Raw genomic sequence first — 12,649 nt, 5'->3', positions numbered from 1 at the left:
GGTGTAGTAGCACAGTCTGTTCCAACACTGCTTTTATACAGACAGAGGGTTTGTAAGTAATCAACAAAAGTTGGGACACCTGTAGGAATTGTTAGCATCAATTTTCAAGGCTTAATTTACTTCCATTGCTGCAGAACAACTGTAAGTTGTTAACCCATTACTTGTTCCCTGAAAAAGGCCTTTTTGTGAAAACATTATTTTTCAGTTTTTGGTAACCTAAACTTTTTTTTTAACCTCTGGCAGTTTACCGCTTACCTTTGTACCATTTCAGGTTATTCACTGGACTTGAACTGCTTAAATTTCAATAAAAACTGGAAAAATGGGGGTGTTCTAAAACTTTTGACCGGTAGTGTAGATTTACAGTCACGAAAGCACACAGGAAATAAAATGAGTTAAAAACTAGGCTTTTAGTTTTTAAAATATGTAAATAGGTATCCCAAAGACTGAAGTAACCTGCCCAACTGTTTATATGACATTTAAACAACAGCTGGGCTTATTTAAAACATACATATTTACTATGTAAATTAGTCATGTGTGCACTGAACGCTCTATCACAGCACATCACTCTGGTGTTAGCGATTAAACATTGATTAGGCTACATGACAAAAGTTTGCAATAGATTGGTAAGTGGTACTAAATAAAATGCGTTGTCCACCATTTCAGAATTTTTCTCGCGTACCCCAGTTTGAAAACCGCTGCATGAGAAGAAACCACATTACTGACAGATACAGTTTAATAGTAGAAGTATTTAAATGCCATTGCCCTGACTGGTACATTCTTACTTTCCAGCTGCCCCTTTATTTTGACAATTTCCATATCAAAAATTGCATTTTTTCTCTTGACATTTTTCATTCTTAGCCCTCAAGTAAATATTTTGGATAGTTTTCAAAACATTTTTTGCTTTATTTTTACAACACATGTTGATGTTGTTGATATGATAAATGTGTATATCTGTTTCAGGTATTGTATTTAATTTTTTTCAGGTTAAACGATGGCCCGTGTTACAAAGAACACTAAAAATAAAATGTCACACATACAATATTTGTTTGTTTTGTGGATTTGCTATATTTTAATAATGCACATAATGACATGGTTTTGAAAATGCTACTTACCAACTCCGTGACTGCACGTGAACTGTATTACATAATAATGCCTTTATTATAAATTCCAGTGGTGTTTTCTTAATGCAAGACGTATTGTAGGCATATATACAGTGCTGTATAAAATCACTTACACACACACACACACTCTATATATATATATATATATTGTGATGGAGTGTACATTCCACAGCAATCTTGGTCAGCTGTGAGGCCGTGGCTGTAAGGAGTACACACTCCATCCAGGTAAAGGTTGTGCTAAAGCTTTCAAAGGAAAGTAAAATAATAACATGTGAAGACAACATAAACTAACTGACCAGCAAACAAACTGGGAAATAAAGTGATGGGTTTTAAGGCCATGGGGAACAGACTGTTGTCTAGAGCATTTAGCAATTGGTCTTAATTGTGTAATTGCTTGATTGCCCAGCACTTAAAACGGGTTAAGCTGAGATGGTCAGGGGGGGAGAGAGGAGAGACCCAGAGAGAGACGAAACGGTGAGAGAACGGAGAACTGTAAAAGTGAAAAGGAGACTTTGTTTTGAGGGTAAGCAGAATTAGCCTGCCCCTGTTTAGTTTAAAGGGAAAATAATAAGTGAGTAGTTTAGGACCCGAGAAAGGGATAGGTTTTTGTTTTCTGTTTGTTTTGTTTCACTGCAAGTACGGCTTTTGTTTGGATTTGTTCAACTATTTTACACAACACAACGTCTTTAACCTGGTAAACGACAGCAAATTCTTTACATATGGTACCAGAAGTGGGGCCTGCATAAAGACCCAGAGGTATGGAAGAAGTAATTCAGAGATTCAGCCACACAGCAACATGCCACAGCTGTACTGCAGGAAAATAACCGAATTATGGCAGAGCAAGCCGCACAGGATCGTCTCGAATGGCCCGCTATGGTTCAGCAACTGGGCGCTACTCCATTGACCAGGGAGCCAGCAGCTCCAGTCACACGCCCGGTACGAGCCAGTCACTTTCTCCAGAAAATGACTTCAACGGAAGATGTGGAAGCCTACCTGCTGGCGTTTCAGAGGAAGGCTCAGCGAGAGACCTGGCCGGTTGGACAGTGGGCAGGGATCGTTGCCCCTTTCCTCAGTGGAGAAGCACAAAAAGCATACTTTGACCTCGAACCAAAAGACGCAGAGGATTACAAAGTTTTAAAAGGAGATATTCTGGCAAGAGCGGGTGTAAGAGCGCAGAGATTTCATGGCTGGGGCTATGAGGAAGGGAAAGCTCCCCGGTCACAGCTGTTTGACCTGATTCACCTGGCAAGGAGGTGGTTAAAACCTGAGGTGAACAATTCGGCACGAGTTGTTGAACTGTTGGTCCTGGACCATATTTTACGGAAACTACCACCCCATTTGAGGAGGTGGGTGGCCCAAGGTGATCCACAATCTGCGGAGGAGTTAATTACTTTGGTCGAACGTCATAGGGCCGCATTGGATATTGTTCGCCCCGTCTCACCCACATCGTCCTGAAGGATCTGGCGGCCACTGAACCCAAAGCCCCGGTCTGAGCCAAGTTCTGGTAAGACTGAGTTTGGGTCAGGGGACGCTGAAGAGCGGTCTGGAACCGTGAAGGGACCTTGGGCTGGGGAAAGAAAATGAATTGATGATGTAAAAAGATTTAGTATAAACGAGATTCAATGTTATGAATGTCATGGTTGGGGACATATAGCCCGTTTCTGTCCTCATAGGGAAAAAGTAGAGCAGATGGAGTGTCATATGGTTAATACGGTGAATAATTTGTTTACTGTTACTGATAGTACTGGGGAATACCTCATCCTGATAGAAATAAAGGGTAAAAATACGTTGGCCTTGTTGGATTCAGGTTGTGGCCAAAGTTTAGTCTCAGCTGGGCTGGTTAAACACTGTAAGATGTTAGATAACTCTGAAGTAAGGATTGTGTGCATACACGGAGATGTTAAGTCCTATCCCACTGCTCTAGTAGGGGTTAAATCCGGATCACAAGAGGTGAAGCTTAAAATGGGGGTGGTGGCCAGATTACCCTACCCTGTGATTATGGGACGCGACTATGCTGAATTTGACAAACTAATTCAAGAGAGGGAGGTGTTGGTTTTTAATGAGGAGCAACCAGTGCCCTCTTCTATAGAGTCTGATACAATGTCTGAATTGTTTCCCTTTGACCGGGATGTATGTGGGGACCCAGGGAAAACTCGTAAATCCCGTAGTCAAAAACGGAGAGGTCAGGCCAAACCACAAAGACTTCCCGGGGGAAAGTGGACGGGGAAAAGTACTGACCGATCTCAGAGGTTAGACAGACTTACTGAGAGTGTAGAAGTTCCCCAAGATCTAGAACTGTTTCCAAGTAGGGAGTGTGAAGACTTACAGCTTTCTCCTTTAGATTTTAAACAATAGCAGGCTGCAGATTCTAATTTACAGTTTGCCTACAGCCGCGTTGTGACTACCGATCAGAGTTATTTGGAAAATAGCGGTGATTTCAGTGTACCACATTTTATTATTAAAAATGATTTACTTTACCTGGTAGATACGTCTGTGGGGGGAGACTGGGTTGAACAGTTGTTGGTTCCCACAAAGTTTAAAGAGTTGGTGTTGCGGTTGTCTCATAGCCACTTACTGGGGGGGCAACTAGGGATAACCAAAACTAGGGAAAAAATATTAAAAAGGTTTTACTGGCCCAGGGTGTATAAAGAGACGGAACAATTTTGCCAAGCCTGCCCCGAGTGCCAGTTGGGGTCGGGTCAAAAGCCCAAACCGGCTCCCTTAATCCCTTTGCCTGTGATCAATGTTCCGTTTGAAAGAATAGCCATGGACATAGTTGGTCCCCTGAAAAAATCTAAAGCGGGTTACCAATATATTCTAGTAATTCTAGACTATGCCACTAGATATCCCGAAGCCGTTCCTTTACGAAGCACCAGTAGTAAAACCATAGCTAAGGCACTCTTAGACCTGTTTGCAAGGGTGGGTATACCAAAAGAGATACTTACTGATCAGGGGACACAGTTCATGTCTACTATAATGAAAGAGCTCTGCCGTCTGTGTCGTATAAAAAAAAAAATACTTCTGTTTATCACCCACAATCAGACGGGCTTGTTGAACGTTTTAATAAAACACTTAAAAGTATGTTAAAAAAGGTAATACAGCAGGACGGGAAAGATTGGGGTGTTTTTCTCCCTTATTTGATGTTTGCTATAATAGAGGTTCCACAGGCCTCGACTGGCTTTTCTCCGTTTGAACTTTTGTACGGGAGGCAGCCGAGGGGTATTCTGGATATATTGCGGGAAGGTTGGGAAGAAAAGCCCGCTTAGGGGATAATGTGGTAGACTATGTACTGAAAATGAAAGATAGAATGGAGAAGGTTAGTGATATTGTTAAGGAAAATTTAATTAAAGCACAGGAGAACCAGAAAAGAAACTAAAATACAGGAGCCCGATCCAGGGAGTTTAACGTGGGGGAGAAAGTCCTGGTCTTGTTCCCCTCAAACCTGCATAGTTTCTCGCTAAATGGCAGGGCCCCTACCAGGTCGTGGGAAGGGTGGGGGAGGTAAATTACAAGCTTTTTCAACCCGGAAAGAGAAAACCCTATCAAATATACCATGTTAACTTGTTAAAACCTTGGAGAGAAAGAAAACGTTAGTAGGGCCAGTACAGCAGAGTAATAACACTGTATTAAACATTGGAGAGGGTCTGAACTCCTCTCGGAAGAAGGAGATTGAAGCATTAATTGAAAGAAATGCTGATGTGTTTTCCGAGGTGCCAGGGAGAACAAGTCTAGTAAAACACCACGTTGTAACTCCCCCAGGCGTAAAAATTAAAAAGAAACCATATCGGATTCAAAAGAACCGAGTTTGAAAATGAAATAATAAGTGAGTAGTTTAGGACCCGAGAACGGGATAGGTTTTTGTTTGTTTTCTGTTTGTTTTGTTTTCAAATAAAAACACGCTCCGGCGTGTTTCACTGCAAGTACGGCTTTTGTTTGGATTTGTTCAACTATTTTACACAACACAACATCTTTAACCTGGTAAACGACAGCAAATGCTTTACAATATATATATATATATATATATATATATATATATATATATATATATATATATATATATATATATATAGATAGATAGATAGATAGATCAATCTATATCAATATCTATATATATATATATATATATATATATATATATATATATATATATATATATATCGCCACTAGTCGGCGTGGTTTGTCTCTCTTAAGGAAGGGTGCCACACAGGAGTTATGAGTGGTGAGTGTACAAATGGTTTAGGTTTCAATGGACAACAGCCCTGTACGGGCAGCTAACTACCTCACTTCTTGCTCCCTGTCATAAGCTATAGGTTTAGAAGTCGGTAGTGGTGCTCCTTCTGTTGGCAGGCAGGCGTCAGCCCTTGGCATCAGCCCCTTCACTGGAAAGCAGGACAGCACAGGCAGGAGGTGGTGAGCCTCCTTCACTGGAAAGCGGGAGCAGTACAGGTAGGTGTAGGGAAAACTCCTTGGCCAGGAAATCAGTGCCACACCAGTAAGTAGAACAGCGTTCCCTCCTTTGGAAAGAAAGAGCAACACAGCCCGGGTGTTTCTTGGCGTAGTGTATCACCCGGGTCACGTGATCAACTCTACCAGAGCCGTGTGCACAAACAACAGAGTTCATAAACAAATAAAAGATTTCCCCTCTTGTTTCCTGTGTACAGTTTCCTGTAATGTTTTCAAAACAGCTCGTATCCGATATTTTTTATAATCACACAGCCCTCTACGCCGTGAAAGAGTATTCCTTCATGCAACGAACCAAAATAAACAAAAATAACTAACTCAAAACAAACCGCGTTGGTGCAGGAAACAAATAAACAAACCCGCAACCAAACGCAAAATAAATCTTTTAAACAAAACGTTCGCTAAGTAAACTAACTTCTTCTAAATATCAAAGCTTCTGTTATACATTCATGTGTTGCAATCTGTACTTAGTAAATGCAGATTTTCTTCAGGCAAAACGACAAACAGGACAAACCCGGGATTGTCTCCCCACTACAACATACCCAGGCTTGTTTTGCCTGCTTCCTTTTATATCCCCAGCCCCGCCCCTTCCTGACTACGGTGTTGTGTATTCTGGGATATGTAGTTTTTCCCTTACATGGCTGTTTTCTTAAAGGGGCCCTGCCCTTTTTCCTCACATATCCCCCCCTCAGCTCCAACCCACCGGTTTGAGCGGCCCTACTAATGTTGTACATCCTGGACAACCCATCTGCATTAGCGTTTTTGGTACCACTCATATGTTCTATCTTGAATTTATACAGTTGGAGGGCTAGAAACCAGCGAGTCTCCCTGGCATTCTTTTCCTTATTCTCTTTCATCCACTTTAGTGGAGCATGGCCGGTCACCAGGGTGAACTCTCTGCCAAGGAGGCAATATCTAAAGGATTCTATAGCCCACTTACGGCTAGACATTCTTTCTCAACAATGGCGTATTTTTTTTCTCGGAAGTAACTTCCGACTGAGGTATCCAATCGGATGTTCCTCCCCCTCGAACCTGAGACAATATCGCCCCCAACCCCACTTTTGAGGCTTCGGTCTGTACAATGAACGGCTTTGAGAAGTCAGTGACCCGGAGTAATGGATCACTGCACAGAATCTCCTTAATTGTACAGAACGCCTCCTCCGTTTCTGGGGTCCACTTGACCCAGATTGGGGCGGATTTTATTATTAGGTCAGTGAGAGGGGTGGCTATCGAGGAGAATTCAGGGACAAACCTACGGTAGTATCCCGCTAGACCCAGGAATGCCCTCACCTGTTTCTTGTCCTGTAAAGTGGGCCATTTCTTTATGTCCTCAATTTTACTTACTTGGGGCTTCACTTTACCGCCCCCTTCTATGAACCCCAAGTATTGTGCTTCCTGAAGGCCGATATAGCACTTCCCTGGGTTCGCAGTTAGGCCCGCTTCTTTTAGGGACCGGAGTACCGCCCCCACTTTTTCAAGGTGGTTTTCCCAGGACTCTTTAAAAACAACAATATCGTCAATGTAGGCTGATGCATAGCTGGCATGAGGCCTTAATATTCCGTCGATGAGCTGTTGGAAAGTGGACGGAGCCCTGTCCAGTCCAAATGGCATCACTTTGTACTGGTACAGCCCCTTGGGTGTGGCAAATGCGTTTTTTTTTCCTTGACTCGGGACTTAGTGGGATTTGCCAATACCCTTTTGTAAGGTTGAGCGTTGTAATGTACTTTGCGGACCCCAGTTTCTCAATAAGTTCATCTATCCTAGGCATAGGATAGGCATCAAATTTAGAGACTAGATTGAGTTGCCTGAAGTCATTACAGAATCACCAAGTTCCATTGGGCTTGGCCACCATTACAAAGTGGCTGTTCCAGGGACTTGAAGATTCTTCGATCACGTCCAATCTGAGCATGGCTTCGACCTCGTTGATAACCTAATCTCGTTGTGCCGCCGGGATCCTATAGGGCCTAACCCGGACACGCAGCCTGCGGGTGTGTGAACCTCATGCTGTATTGCCAAGGTTCTCCTTGGTAGGGTAGAGAACACATCTCTATTAATCTTGTCAAATTTTAAACCTCCTCCCGTTGTTGGGAGCTTGGGGCCAATGTTGACCGGCCTTATCTCAAGTCCCCCCCCCCCCCGAGAGCCTCCCCTAAGACTACCACTGTAACTAGGATTTCCAAAGGGTAGCTTTCCGATTATAGAGCTCTGCCTGTCTCTCTTGAGCCTGTTCCATATGCTCCTTCACTATGGGTGTCACTCTATCAATACGGTCCCTCATCTGTAGGATGAAGTCTACCACATTACATCCTCTGGAAGTTTGTGCTTCCCAGGTTTCCTTAACAAAGTCTAGTATGCCCTGGGGTTGTCTGCCATAAAGGAGTGTGAAAGGTGAAAACTCGGTTGGACTTTGCGGATTGCAAACATCAGGTAAGGGAGTAATAGATCCCAATCCCGTCCATCTTTACTAGCCACTTTTCGGAGCATAGATTTGAGGGTCTTGTTAGGGTTAGGGTGATACACCGAAGTCCTAATGGGGTGGATTTTTAAAGTGGAACACAGATCACGCATTACCTCACTGACAAAGGGGGTGCCTTGATTGGTGAGAATTTCTTTTGGTATGCCTACCTTGGAGAAAATGTGTACCAACTCTTTAATTATGGCTTTTGAGGTCATATTGCGGAGAGGGATGGCTTCTGGATGTCGCGTGGCATAGTCCAGAATGACTAGGATGTATTCGTGGCCTGACTAAATCCATGGCTATTCTCTCGAACGGGATCTGTATGATAGGCATGGATTTCAGGGGAGCTCTAAGGGCTGGCCTGGGACACGCTAACTGGCATTCCGGACAAGATTTGCAGTACCGGTCCACCTCTTTCCTTATTCCCACCCAGTAAAATCTTTGCAATATCTTCTGCAAGGTCTTCAAGCACCCTAAGTGACCCCCCCAAACAGATGGGTGTGAGATAGGTGGAGAACCTGATGTTGGTAAGCCCAGGGAACTAATAACTGTTCTACTGGCTGCTGGTTAATAAGAGTACAGCGGTACAACAAATCATTTTTCACAATAAAATGCTCTTGGGGATTAACTACTGCCCCCTCTACTGGGGTACCATTGACTTTGACTACCCGTTCTTTTATATTAAGAACATAAGAAGAACATAAAGTTTACAAACGAGAGGAGGCCATTCAGCCCATCTTGCTCGTTTGGTTGTTAGTATCTTATTGATCCCAGAATCTCATCAAGCAGCTTCTTGAAGGAACCCAGGGTGTCAGCTTCAACAACATTACTGGGGAGTTGGTTCCAGACCCTCACAATTCTCTGTGTAAAAAAGTGCCTCCTATTTTCTGTTCTGAATGCCCCTTTATCTAATCTCCATTTATGACCCCTGGTCCTTTTTTCAAGTCAAAGAAGTCCCCCGGGTTGACATTGTCTGTCTATACCTTTTAGGATTTTGAATGTTTGAATCAGATCGCCGTGTAGTCTTCTTTGTTCAAGCCTGAATAGATTCAATTATTTTAGCCTGTCTGCATACGACATGCCTTTTAAACCTGGGATAATTCTGGTTGCTCTTCTTTGCACTCTTTCTAGAGCAGCAGAAAGCTTTTTGTAACAAGGTGAGCAGAACTGAACACAATATTCTAGGTCAGGTCTTACTAATGCATTGTAAAGTTTTAACATTACTTCCCTTGATTTAAATTCAACACTTCTCACAATATATCCAAGCATCTTGTTAGCCTTTTTTATAGCTTCCCCACATTGTCTAGATGAAGACATTTCTGAGTCAACATAAACTCCTAGGTCTTTTTCATAGTTCCCTTCTTCAATTTCACTATCTCCCCTATGATATTTATAATGAACATTTTTATTTCCTGCATGCAATACTTTACACTTTTCTCTATTAAATTTCATTTGCCATGTGTCTGCCCAATTTTGAATGCGGTCTAGATCATTTTGAATGACCTTTGCTGCTTCAACAGTGTCTGCCACTCCTCCTATTTTTGTGTCGTCTGCTAATTTAACGAGTTTGCTTACTATACCAGAGTCTAAATCATTAATGTAGATTAGGAGTAGCAGAGGACCTAATACTGATCCATGTGGTACACCACTGGTTACCTCACTCCATTTCGAGGTTTCTCCTCTAATCAGTACTTTCTGTTTTCTACATGTTAACCACTCCCTAATCCATGTGCATGCATTTCCTTGAATCCCTACTGCGTTCAGTTTGAGAATTAATCTTTTATGCAGGACTTTGTCAAAAGCTTTCTGGAAATCTAAATAGACCATGTCGTATGCTTTGCAGTTATCCATTTCCAATGTTGCATCCTCAAAAAAGTCAAGTAGGTTAGTTAGACACGATCTCCCTTTCCTAAAACCATGCTGACTGTCTCCCAGGATACTGTTACCATATAGGTAATTTTCCATTTTGGATCTTATTATAGTTTCCATAAGTTTACATATAATAGAAGTCAGGCTTATTGGTCTGTAGTTACCTGGTTCAGTTTTGTCTCCCTTTTTGTGGATCGGTATTATGTTTGCTATTTTCCAGTCTGTCGGTACAACCCCTGTGTCAAGAGACTGTTGCATGATCTTGGTTAGCGGCTTGTAAATAACTTCTTTCATTTCTTTGAGTACTATTGGGAGGATCTCATCCGGCCCAGGGGATTTGTTTATTTTAAGAGCTCCTAGTCCCTTTAACACTTCTGCCTCTGTTATGCTAAAGTTATTTAAAACTGGATAGGAACAGGTCGACATGTGGGGCATGTTGTCCGTGTTCTCCTTTGTAAAAACCTGCGAAAAGTAATCATTTAATATATTTGCTATTTTTTTTCTTCATCTATGATTTTGCCATTTGTGTCTCTTAGACATTTAACCTCCTCTTTGAATGTTCTCTTGCTGTTATAATATTGGTAAAACATTTTGGAATTGGTTTTAGCCCCCTTAGCAATATTGATTTCTATCTCTCTCTTGGCCTTTCTAACTTCCTTTTTGACTTGTGTTTGCAGTTCCAAGTACTCTTTCTGTGTGCTTTGTTTTTGGTCCCTTTTAAACGCTCTGTAAAGTGCCTTTTTTCGCTGAATATTTTTTTTAATTGATCTATTAAACCATTTTTGCCATTTTGTTTTAGATTTAGATTTGTCTACTTTTGGGATGTAATTGTTTTGTGCCTCTAGTACTACATTTTTAAAAGACAGCCACCCTTTTTCTGTGGATGTTTTCTCTATTTTACTCCAATCTACTTCTATTAGTCTCTGTTTCATACCTTCGTAGTTTGCTTTTCTAAAATTGTAAACCTTAGCTTTAGTCATTACTTTTGGGGTTTTAAGAAATATTTCAAATGAGACCATGTTGTGGTCTGAGTTTGCCAATGGCTCTCTGACCTCGGTTTTAGTTATTCTGTCTTCATTATTTGAAAAGACTAAATCAAGGCATGCCTCCCCTCTAGTCGGTGCCTTGACAAATTGCGTTAGGAAGCAGTCATTTGTCATTTCCACCATTTTAATTTTGTCCGATTCAATATTCAATATTTCAATATTCACTAAGGTGGGGTCCTGTTCCTGTTCCCGAGCGAAATGTTCCCCTGTAATGGGCATGTGATCCCCCCAAGCTGCCTTCCAGGAGCCTCTGTCAAGCACATCACTGAGAACGTGGCCAGGCTCCTAGAACGAACAGGAGATGACCCGGTAGTAGTCGTCCACATTGGTACAAACAACATTGGAAGAGACAGGCCAAGATCCCTGCAAAACAAATTCAGAGAACTAGGAAGGAAATTAAAAGACAAGACCAAAACTGTGGTATTTTCTGGTATACTGCCTGCACCTTGCAAAGGACCATATGGACAGCTGGAAATACAAAATCAAAATGCATGGCTGAAATCATGGTGCACACAGGAAGGCTTCACCTTTCTTGAACATTGGAGCACTTTCTACAACAAGGACTATCTATACAGGTGGGACGGACTGCACTTAAACAGAAAGGGAACCAATCTACTCGGAGAAAGGATCCTTCAGGCGGTCCAGAAGCATTTAAACTAGAAAGAAAGGGGGGAGAAAACAAAAAAACAGAAGGGAGACCACATCAAAACAAGGGCAACAACTCAGGTAAGACCACTATTAAATGTATTTATCTTAATCCTAGAAGTCTCAGAAACAAAATGTTAGAACTTGAAGCTACTGCACTAACAAGTAACTACGATGTGATAGGTGTTACAGAAACTTGGTTGTCCGAGAGTGATGGAGTCGAATATAATATTAGTGGGTACACACTGTATAGGAAAGACAGGCAGGACAGAAGAGGCGGAGGGGTAGCGCTATACATAAGAAATAGCCTTGAAGCCCAGGTGTTAAAACAGGGCAAAGAAAACAATGCAGAATCAATATGGGTCAGAATAATGGACACAAATTCAAAGGGCATAATAATAGGAGCATGCTATAGACCCACCAAATTCAGACACTGAGCAAAATAATCTGTTATACAATGACATTAGAAATGCGTGTAGAAAAGGAGAAGCCATACTAATGGGGGATTTCAACTTCCCCCATATAAAATGGGAAAACCCAATGGGGGGCACGACGGACGAAATTGAAATGGTGGAAATGACAAATGACTGCTTCCTAACGCAATTTGTCAAGGCACCGACTAGAGGGGAGGCATGCCTTGATTTAGTCTTTTCAAATAATGAAGACAGAATAACTAAAACCGAGGTCAGAGAGCCATTGGCAAACTCAGACCACAACATGGTCTCATTTGAAATATTTTTTAAAACCCCAAAAGTAATGACTAAAGCTAAGGTTTACAATTTTAGAAAAGCAAACTACGAAGGTATGAAACAGAGACTAATAGAAGTAGATTGGAGTAAAATAGAGAAAACATCCACAGAAAAAGGGTGGCTGTCTTTTAAAAATGTAGTACTAGAGGCACAAAACAATTACATCCCAAAAGTAGACAAATCTAAATCTAAAACAAAATGGCCAAAATGGTTTAATAGATCAATTAAAAAAAATATTCAGCGAAAAAAGGCACTTTACAGAGCGTTTAAAAGGGACCAAAAACAAAGCACACAGAAAGA

Source organism: Acipenser ruthenus, chromosome 55 (genome assembly GCF_902713425.1).
Source record: "Acipenser ruthenus chromosome 55, fAciRut3.2 maternal haplotype, whole genome shotgun sequence".
Taxonomy (NCBI): domain Eukaryota; kingdom Metazoa; phylum Chordata; class Actinopteri; order Acipenseriformes; family Acipenseridae; genus Acipenser; species Acipenser ruthenus.
Note: the sequence above shows the minus strand (reverse complement) of the source record.